General features: G+C 45.6%; 1 long non-coding RNA gene across 1 annotated transcript; it reads right to left on the reverse strand.

Moving 5' to 3' along the window:
- Positions 1-7,473: 7,473 nt before the first annotated feature.
- LOC129527825 (uncharacterized) lies at positions 7,474-9,423 on the reverse strand. Its single transcript, XR_008672921.2, has 3 exons — positions 9,200-9,423; positions 8,161-8,219; positions 7,474-7,604 (listed from the first exon to the last, which is right to left on the reverse strand). It is a non-coding gene; the product is annotated as an uncharacterized lncRNA (long non-coding RNA).
- Positions 9,424-11,393: the final 1,970 nt, after the last annotated feature.

The following is an 11,393-nucleotide window of genomic DNA, read 5'->3' on the forward strand; positions in this document are numbered from 1 at the left end:
TTTCCTATGAGCACACCCAGCACTGAGGTCTCTTTATGTCTCCAAATTTCTTCTTTTATAGCGACACCTGTCATGTTGGATTAGGGCCCACCTTAATGGTCTCACTTAAACTTAACTGCACCCTTTAAAGGCTGTATCTGTAAATTCAGGCACATTCTGAGGTATTGAGGTAAGGGCTTCAGTATGTAATTTTGGGAGAGACACAATTCAGATGTACAGGACCTTCGAGTTTAAAACTTAATATATAAAACCTAATTAATAAAAGGGTGATTCTTTCTACTGCTTCTCCATTTGACAGCTCAGTCTTGCCTGTGCTTAATCCTGGAAAAAAATAAATGGTGCGTCACGGTGGATTACTACAACCTTAACATTGTAATCTTTTCATTAAGACCCTATACTCAACACCCAGTGTTATGGAACTTACTGACCCCATCCAATCAACAACCGGTAAATATTTTGCTGTTATAGATTCGGCTATCATGTTCTGTTCAGTGCCTATTTCAATAGCCTCTCTGCCTTAATTCACCTTCACCTGCAATGGGACACAGTACTTCTTCTCTAGGCTACCCTTGGGGTATCCCAACAGCATTGCCACCACATACAATCTTCATAGAGCTCTTAACTGCACCCAGCTTTCTCCAGGAGCTCAGGATGCTCCAGACCCTCATCCCAGACAGCATTGCACTGGAGCTCACAGCTGGAGACGACATCACCACAGATGTCCCCAACCCAGCCCTGTCCTGGGAGCAGGATTCTGGCCTCCCTAGTTAGGCCTCAGAGCTGGCGGATCACCTGGCTTCATAAACCTGGGTGTTTTCAGGGAAATTTTTGATCTCTACAAACCGTGACATGTAGAGAGGGACACATATCTGATTCAACAGTCCCTGATCCACTGATCCATGGACATATTTGCCCACAAGGAATAACCAAGAATCTCTCTCTGGTGGAGGTCAGGGGCATTACATGAGCTGAGCAGAGCTTAGTTTTTAAATCACTAGACATAGGCAAGGTGTTTAAGTTATTACACTTTCAAGCCGCATGGCCTTCACTCACTCAAGGTGAGATAAATATTGCTGCAAAGGAACAACAGCTGCATTGTTGGAGTTTTGCTTTTGAGGCGTGTGTGTGTGTGTGTATGTTGATTTCTTTCACAAAATACATTTTCAAATACTTCCTTACTCCAATCAACATTGCCCCTTCCTTTTAAATAAATTTTTTGAAACAAGCCTATTTTATTTACATTTCTTTACAAACTGTTCACTATTAGTCTACAGTGAAAAGTCAACACTTTATAAAATAAGATTGGCATTTAAAAGCTTCCCAATTCTAATACTTTGAAAGGCTACACCCATTTTCAGAAAGTCTGGGCTATTCAAAATATTTTACAAAATTCTGAAACTTTGAAAAGGTGAAGATTTGGGGACAGCAAGATGAGGCATTTTTTCTTATAGCCAGTTTTGTTCATTATATGATTAAATAAGCACTTTTTAAATTAACAGCTTGAATTCTAAAATATATTTTTGAAAATCAATAATGATTTTTGTAAAAATAGAAAATCTGTTGTACTTTTATCTTAAAATTCATTTCTTATCTATTTTCTAGATTTGATGTTTTGCCATTTTAAAGAATACTAGACAAGAGGATCTCAATTTGGATCACTATATTGGGCTCCTAATATCCTGATATAATTTTAAATCATCCCAAACAACACATTATTACCATATACATCAGCATTTCCCAAACTGTGCTATAAGCTATGTATACTATTGATATTTTTGAGCTAAAATATACTTATAAATACATAAAAATATATTTATCTAGGTGTTGTTATGCAATAATGCACTTTTCAAAAAGAAACTATATATCAGTCTCAAGAATACCCGGAAGCTGCATGAAAATTCTTGATTCCTTTTATATATAGTGACAGAAAAAGATGTAAATCTAAGAATTGGTTATTTTTAATTGTATAAAGTTTTTTCTATAAGCACATGTGAATTAAGTATTCATTATTCCACATTCCCCATGTCACCAACGCTGGGTGCCCACAGCACAGTTATTCTAACACTGCAGCTGCGGGGCTGAGGGTGGCAGACTGGACACCTTCACTGAGCCACATTCGTCACACAGTTGGACCAGCCCTGAGATGGGGCAGAAACATCCTGACGTGAAAAGCTGTTTGCCAAGTACAATGACCACACGTTTCGACTATTTTGAATACACCATCACAACAAACTCTACACTCTTGACAGATAAGACAGGCAGATATGATCTTTGAACATGAGTGAGAAAGACGTTCACACAGACTCCCATCCTCCCTCACATGACTGGAGGATTAAAATGGTGGTGGGGGGTTGGATGTTCAGCTCAGGGGCAGATTAGTGACACTGTCACAGCTATTTTAGGACCTGAAATATTTATATGATCCTATTCCAAACCCTAATATATAAACAATGAACTCAAAACTGTACACAAAGGGAAACAAAAAACCACTCTGACAACCTCCAGGTCCCTCATAAACTCCCCAGAAGTCAAGGAGGTCAAGGCTGGTCTCAAACTCCTGGGCTCAAGCGATCTGCCCAACTGGGCCTCCCAAAGCTCTGGGATTACAGGCATAAGCCACCGCACACGGCCTAGTAAGTTCTTTTGATATGTTTGGAATGAATGTGTTTCCAAGGATAAAAGCTTACAATGACATCTTTCTTACCTGTAAGATACCCGAAGAGCAGAGAGAGGGTCCCCAGGCTGGCTAAGCATCCAGAATGCTGGGGGAGTTTTAAAAACATAGATATGAATTATTGTGCTTCACCCCTTACTTACTGAGTCACAATCCCAGGGATGGAAGTGCCCAGAGATCTGTCTTTTCAGAACTTCTCTGGCTCTCCAGATGGTACTGACAATCAGGCAGATTGAGAGCCAGTGCTGCAGGCAGCTCGTTCCAGACCTCGGGAGCAGGGGAGTCACCCAGGGCTAGGTCAGACTGAAGGTTCTGGTGCACCAGGGGTGGGGAGGGGCTTGAGAGTTGGCCTTTCCAACAATCTTCCCAGAGGGGCTGGTTTGCTGATCCTCAGACCAGGCTTTGAGGGTGCACAGCACTCTTCCTCTAGGTGTGTGTCCACATACCTGGCACCTTTGTTGTTGCATTGCCCCAGGTATAAAGTGCAGGATGTCCCCTCTATGCCTTCAGCCCTGCTCTCTCCCCTGCTGACTCCCAAATCTCTGGGGCTTGGACTTGCCTTTATAAAGGGACCTCAGCTCAGGGGCAGGCCCTCCCCGCTGGCCCCTCTTCCCAAGGCCCAGCATCAGCAGGAGCTGCTCGAGCAATTCATCCTGAGGGGTCTATGTGGTGTGAAAGGCTGAGGGAGTCTGTTCTGTTTATTGTCAAGGGCCAGGAAACAAAGCCTGGAAACAAAGTCTGGTATTGCTCAACCCAGTGGTGACAAGTGACAAAATAGGGCAGGGTGCAGAGGAGACTCCCACACACAGCAGGACCGAGTGAGCATCAATTCTTCCTTCTAACACAGGCACCAAGGAGAGACCGCTGTTCCTTCCCATAAAGGCAGTGGACAAATGGAAGCATCGCTCAGTGTGCCAGCTCCTTTGCGGCAGGAGAACATGAGAAGCCCCATCCCATGCACAGCGGATGATGAAGGGGGTCCCGGGCTCCCCAGATCCTGGGCTTCTCTTGATTCTCAATGTTAAGCTTGCTGATTGAATATAGTTGGTTAATGTGGACCCCAAGGCAAGGAAAAGACAGGCCAAGAACCAGGGGCTTCAGTCAGCTCTGAAAAGTCAGGAAGAGCATTTCTCTTTTTTTTTTTTTTTTGAGACGGAGTCTCACTCTGTCACCCAGGCTGGAGTGCAGTGGCACGATCTCAGCTCACTGCAAGCTCCGCCTCCCGGGTTCACACCATTCTCCTGCCTCAACCTCCCGAGTAGCTGGGACTACAGGCGCCCGCCACCACACCTGGCTAATTTTTTGTATTTTTAGTAGAGATGGGGGTTTCACCATGTTAGCCAGGATGGTCTCGATCTTCTGACCTCATGATCTGCCTGCCTCGGCCTCCCAAAGTGCTGGGATTACAGGCGTGAGCCACCGTGCCCGGCCAGGAAGAGCATTTCTAACATCCAAATGCAAACGTCTGCCACCCCGGGCTGCTCCCCTCTGGAAACTGCACTGCAGGGCTCCCCTCTGGAAACTGCACTGCAGGGCACAGCACGTCCCAGGTTTGCCTTTCCTAATTCCCTACACCACCCAGCTCCGCCCTCCCTCGCTGTGCGGGATGAGAGGCCCACACAAACAGTTCCTTCTCACCTTTGAGACGGCAGTGGTGGCTGCAGCCTGGGAGCTGAGGCCATCCCAAGCGGATGAGACCCCCACCAGGGGCCCTGGGTGCCTGCGGGCCACAGGCTGAGCCATCCAGGCTGTGCACAGCCACGCCTCAGCTACCAGGATTTCCTTCGTGTGGAACTGGACCTTCCATCCAGAGAGTCTTACAGCAGAGAGCAGAAACGGGCTTTCTCTCTGCTGGTGTAGGAAAGCCATGGCCGGAAGGCGGTACCAACAACACACAGCTGCCTGTCTCACGTGGGGTCCCGCACCTCCTGCCTCCCGGCTTTCCTGCCCCTTTCCTTTGTAAGTGTGCTCTTTGATTAAGTGTCCTCTTTTTAATTGTGTCCAAATGTTCACACTGTCTCAAGTGATGCTGGAGCCACAGCCTGGGGCCACTGCAGGTCCTTCCTCTGGAGCAACGGGTCTTTGTCACAGTGTTTCTCTAAAAGCATATCCATCCTGAGTGACACGTATTTTAGAAACATAGAATTGGTGAAAAAAGGGTTGAGCATTCGAAAATGTCTCTGGATTTCAAAGAAGTTGGCCATTATCTATGGGGAATTGGGGGTGAGTAACGGCTCTTTAAGTAAATGAGGACAAGCCAGGCATGGTGGCTCATGCCTGTAATCCCAACACTTCGGGAGGCCGAGACAGGTGGATCACTTGAGGTCAAGAGTTTGAGACCAGCCTGGCCAACATGGCGAAACCTCATCTCTACTAAAAATACAAAAATTAGCTGGGCATGGTGGTGTGCACCTGTAATCCCAGCTACTCAGGAGGCTGAGGCAGGAGAATTGCTTGAACCCAGGAGATGGAGGTTGCAGTGAGCCGAGATTACACCACTGCACTCCAGCCTGGGCGACAGAGCAAGATTCCATCTCAAAAAAAAGTAAATGAGCACAAAATCCCAAAGGCTAGAACCACTGCCCAGAGCAGGTTCAAGATCGAAGTGCCCCTGTGGTTCCCCTCCCACCTGGATGCTCTATTTTAAAATGAAGATCCAGGACAAGGGGAGAGCATGTCATTACTAAGGTTCAGTGTTAAATAGAGATATTCTTCCACCGATGACAGCCATGATGGACCACCTGAGCTTTCTTTGGTTTTCCCTGCCATCTGCATGGCTCTCCATTGCACTTGAACGAGGAGTCCTGAGGGTCCAAGTAACTTGCAGGGATTGCTGTGCTGCCAGGAGGGAGTGAAAGAAGAGGCGAGAGCAGCTGCCTCAGCTAAAAAGAAAGCCAGAGGAGAGGGTGGGTATTTAGGGAGTGGGCATTTTTAATTTCAAGTGAATTCTGTAATTAAGGACAAACGGTGGTGGTGTGGGGCTCAGGGCTGGGTGCTCTGGCACTGTCCCTGACGGCAATCACAGTGATGGCTTTGCTCCTGTGCTGCCGTCCCTCCTCCCTCTCAGCAATAGGAAGAACATGTGTGCTTTTGATGCATGTGGTGCAGCAGGCCTGGGATGCCGCATTTCACACAAGCTTCAGGTGACCCCAGTGCTGCTGGTGCATGGACCACGCTGTGAGTGCAAGGTACAAACTCACCTGAGGGAGGGGAGTAGCTGGGCTGGGTTTCTGAGAGACCCTATTACAATTGGACTACTCTGGGCCTCTCTTCTTGACAACCCAAAACAGCTGCTGGGTGTGCTGAAGCCATATTCACCCCACCACAAAGAGGACGGTCAGCACCTTTCTCCACACAATGGTATAAGGTTTTGTTTTCATATAAAACCTCAACAGATGAATGGTGCCACTATCATCATTTTCAGAAAGAAAGGCTCAAATACCAACTATTTTTTTTTATGGAGTCTTGCTCTGTCACCCAGGCTGGAGTGCAGTGGCACGATCTCCACTCACTGCAACTTCTGACTCCCGGGTTCAAGCAATCCGCTCCCCTCAGCCTTCCGAGTAGCTGGGACTACAGGTGTGCACCACGCCTGGCTAATTTTTGTACTTTTAGTAGAGATGGGTTTCACCATGTTGGCCAGGCTGGTCTGGAACTACCCTGACCTGAGGTGATCCACCTGCCTCTGCCTCCCAAATGCTGGGATTACAGGTGTGAGCCACCATACCCGGCCCCCAAATACCAACTATTCTTTAAAAAAAAATTATGATTATGTTGGAGGCACAGTGGCTCATGCTGTAATTTCAATACTTTGGGAGGCCAAGGCAGGCAAATTGCTTGAGCCCTAGTGTTGGAGACCAGCCTGGGAAACATGGCAAAACCCTGCCTATACAAAAAGTTTTTAAAAAATTAGCCGGGCATAATGGCATTCATCTATAGTCCCAGCTACTCAGGAAGCTGAGGTGGGAGGATTGCTTGAGCCCAGGAGGTTGAGGCTGCAGTGAGCTGTGATGGCACCACTGCACTCCAGCCTGGGTGACAGAGTGAGACCCTGTCTCAAAGAAAAAAATATATATTTATTTATTTATTATATATATTTATTCATTATATATTTATTGTATATATTTATTATATATGTATATATTTATTATATATATATATTATGTTGGGACAGATGTCCCTCATAATTAAACTAGGTTAATACAGATGATTTTATTTAATAGCTGAAATGGTTCCGTTACCTGGGAGTTTGTTTTATGTTTAGTTGATCTTGGAGGATCCATCATGAACCCCCCTAGAAGCACCCACAGTTACATGTTTCATGAGTGCTTGATGGAAAACCATGTATTTCTAAGGCTCTGGTGGCAGGTAGCAGTTATGCGATGGCATGAGGAAAATTCATTTAGTAGAGTTGTCCAAAAGTGCAGTGGCCTGGCTCAGTAAGCTGTAAATTCTCTGTCCCTGTGAGGGGTAGAAAGTGAGGATGGAGAAGGAAGGAATATGCCAGACGGGTTGAACCAGACAGGCTTCTTTCAGCTGTCAACTTCGTGTCTACAGGTACTGTCCATGTCTCCAGGATCCACCTGGGATGCCTCTGATAATGTAACCATGTACCCCCATTTTTCTTGGGCAGTTTATTCCAACAAGTGAGCTATAGTGCAGGCATTGGGCCATGCGGTAATCTGTTTGACTTTCAAGGGCTTAGGTCAGCTTGGTGGAGTTCTCTGGGTCCCTCTAGAGAATCATCCAACCCAGGGATGGCCTGCAGGGTCCCACCCCACCCCTAAAGCACTTACATTCACACAAAATCCTGGAGCTGAATGTTCTCAGAAGGCTTATTCCTCGTAGCCAAAAGCCAGAAACAAATCCAGAGGTTCTTTGAGGAGCGAGTGGCGAAACAGTTGGGGTCATTGTAGAAATGAAGGGAAGCCTTTGGAGAGATGTATTGGAAGAATGAACAGCACTTGGTAATGGATTATTTATGACATGGGGGGATACAGACTGAAGAAACTCTCCTAGAGTCTGGAATGGGGTCCCTAGGTGAGCTGTCACATCCTTTATTCAGACAGTAAGTCTGGGTCACAGCCAAGTCAAGGAAGATGACCTGGACAATAGAGTGGGATCAGTTTTAATCTGTAATGTCAAAGAGGCATTTCAGTCTGGAAATCAACTAGGCAGCTGTACATATAATTCTGAGTGGAGATAAAATCTGGAGGTTTTAAGAATAGAGTTAGTAATTAATGCCTTAAATATCAATTTGGTCACCCAGAGGGCTTGGGGTTCTTTTTTTCTGGCATACCAATAAAAGAATAACAGAGTCCAGGGGTGAGTTATGACGCACTTCAGATTTTAAATCCCAAGCAAGGGTTGTGAGCACGCTGGCAAACCTTGGGGAGGAGCATCCAGAAAGGCAGGATGAGAAGGAGAAGCATCAGCGTCAGGAGCCAGGAGCAAGATGGACCCCAGAAACAAAAGGAACCTCTTACCTGGACTGCTCCTTGGACGTGGTAAATGGAAAGTGGCCATTAGATTTTCCATCATGGAACTATCAAAAGACGAAAGTACAACAGATTTAGTTTACAGATCCTAATTGGCTTTATTTGCTATTCTAGAATCAGGCAACACTTCATTCCATAAAACAGACTGAGCGTTACTCCGAGCAGAGTGGGGGAGATGGGCTTTATGGATAGAAAAGGCTGAAGTGGAAGCAAAGAACAAAGCATAGATTGGTTGCAAAGTTATTTTCCTTTAAGCAGAGGGGAGGGACTGCTTATCACTCTGGCTAAACCTGGCCTGTTGGGGATTTGCCTGTTACCTCTCTGTGTCCTGACTTCTCAGAAAGTCAGATCAACAACTTAGTTTTAGTTTGGAAAAGTGGAACTTTAGCGCAAGGAACTCCATTCCAGTCTGGTCTTGTTACTGAACTGAATCTGGGTCTGCTTGCCCCGTGTGGTAAAACCAAACACCCATACCGAGGTTTGCAGCAGGAGAAAGGAGGGTGTTAACTTGCAGGACACCAAGCAAGGAGATTGGGGCAGCTTATGCTTCAGACCCAATCTCCTGGATGGCTTACAAGCAAGGGATTTTAAAGGCTGGGGAACATTTCAGGAAAGCAGAAGTTACAGGGAAACCATAAATCAATACAGAGGGTATACATTGGTTTGGCCCCAAAAGGCAGAAGCTCTTGAAGCAAGGGGCTTACAGGTCATAGGCGGCTTCAGGATTCTTTGATTGCAATTGGTTAAGGAAGCCAGGCTTTGTCTAAAATTTGGGGTCAGCAGAAAGGAATGTTAAGGTCTGGCCTATGGGCATGACTCTCTCCAAGCCCCTGAGAAGGAAATTTAGAACAAAGAGCAGCCATCAGAGTGCAGCCCTCAGCTCCCCGACATCTGAGGTCTCTGTGATGATGGTCAGTGTTTTCCATCTGAGGTGGGTCCAGGTTTCTGAAAAACCATTCATGGACATATGCTAAGATGTAATCTTTAGTTTCAATAGGGGACCAAACACCTTGTGGCTCTGACTTACTTGAGTGGCTATTACTTGCAGCTATTATTCCCTTCTTGCTTATCAGGTGGCTCATTTACTTCTCAAGGCCAGCTAGGTACCTGGAATTTCCCTTGAAATAAATCAAGATTTTCCTTCGTTTCTATGCTTGGAGGAGGCCTAGCAGGCCTCTAATAGGGGTGCCTGCTCCATCTCAGTCTGTTGGACCTAGTGCAGAAGCTCAGTCCAAACCAATGGCCTCCTGTAAATGTATTTTACAAAAGTCAGCAGTGTCCACAGCAAGGGAGAGCAGTTTCTTGAGCAACCTGTTGGGAGACGTAAGAGTGAAATAAAGAGTGAATGTCAGGTGGAAACACTGAAAAGATGAGTACTGACGAGTATTTACAGAGGGTTAACTCTGAAGTGGTTCCAACAAACTGGGATCTTGAAAAGCAGGTAGTGGAGGGAAAAATGGCTTTCCCTTCCCCTTCTAGGTTCTTTGGCTCGGATAGGAATTAAATTGACATAATAAAGGCTAAAGGAGAAAAACCATTTTAATTACATCTATATGCACAGGAGTCCCCCAAACTATAGACCAGGAGAAGGGCCAGATGAATGAAGGTTAGATAGTGCCCTGAGTTACAGAAAGGAATGGGGGCTTGGGGCTTGTTGGGGATGGGCACAAGTTCTGGGAGGGTGAGGGGAGGCAATGTCTGGTGAATAAAAGGTGTCTTGTTCTGCAGAGAGAAGTCTCTGGGGTGATAGATGTTGTCTGGAACCAGCCCTCTTCCTGATACAGATACTTCACTAATGTAGATTTCTTTTATAGTTATAAATTTCTTTTACAAAAGGGCAGTTTTTCAGAGCTACTCCTGTGTCTGCAATTTCTTAGAATAACAAGATCAAAATTTGCCTAAGAAGTATATTTTGTGTTCACATATCTGGTTTTGTACTGTCATATTTTGGGGTGGTGTGTCCTGAGCCCCACCAGCAAGGGCCATGTTATAGGAATACAATTTTTAATTGACTTTTTAGAGTTGTTTTGAATTCACAGCTGAAGGGGCTTGGAGTATGCCATCCCAAAACATGCCACTCTGACATAAAGATTATTTTGAGCTGAAGACAACTGAAACCAAGTAGACATAGGAAAAACTCTCTGCCCTGCCCCCATCTACCAGAAGGGCAGGATGGCTCTTACCAGCCCAGAGGTGGCACCAGAAAAATCAACACCACAAGCATGCCAAATCAACCTTATCTGTCAGCTTCCCCCTTATATCTACCTTCCCACAACTTGTTATCCAAAGAAGCTCAAGGTCCCCTTCCTTTGTCTTTCCACTTCTCTACAAATACATTGCTCTCTCATTAGGGTGCTAATAAGCCCAAATTCTAACCACCTTTTTGAGTTATTACTTATCACTGAACTCTCCCATGGGTATTTGTGATGCATGAATTAATAAATGCGTTGTTTTGTCTTGTTAACCTGGCTTTCATTGGTCTAAATTTGTGGGGCCAAGGCAATAAACCTAAGATGGGTGGAGGAAAGATTTTTTCTACACCTACACAGCAAAATTGAGCTGAGCATGCAGAGAGCTCTCATATGCACCCCTCACTGGCCTCATGCGCACTCACGCACATGCACGCGCGCACACACACACACACGCACAGCCTGCCATACTGTCCGTGTCCCACATCAGCAGGGTGCATTTGTTACTACTGTTAAACCCACACCAACACATCATTATCACCCAAAGTCTGTGGTTCACATTAGGTCACTCTTGGTGTTGTATTGTCAGTGAAAAGAGCCAAACTCTGTAAAATATTTGAAGAGATTTATTCTGAGCCAAATGTGAGTGACCCAAGGTACAGTCTCAAGAAGCCCTGAGAACATGTGCCCAAAGCGGTTGTTTTACAGTTTGGTTTTATACATTTTAAGGAGACATGAGACATTAATCAGTACATGTGAGATGTACATTGCTTCAGTCCAGAAAGGTGGGACAGCTCGAAGGGGGTCGGTGGGAGGAAGGCTTCCAGGTCATAGGTGGATTCAAAGATTTTCTGATTGGCAATTGATTGAAACAGTTATTATCCAAAAACCTGCAATCAATACAAAGGAGTATCTGGGTCAAGATAAGGGGTTGTGGAGACCAAGGTTCTTACCATGTAGATGAAGTCTCATGGGGGTCGCCCTTGGAGACAATAGGTGGCCAATGTTTCCTATTCAGACTTTTAAAAGGTG

This window comes from Gorilla gorilla, chromosome 18 (genome assembly GCF_029281585.2).
Source record: "Gorilla gorilla gorilla isolate KB3781 chromosome 18, NHGRI_mGorGor1-v2.1_pri, whole genome shotgun sequence".
Classification (NCBI taxonomy): Eukaryota; Metazoa; Chordata; class Mammalia; order Primates; family Hominidae; genus Gorilla; species Gorilla gorilla.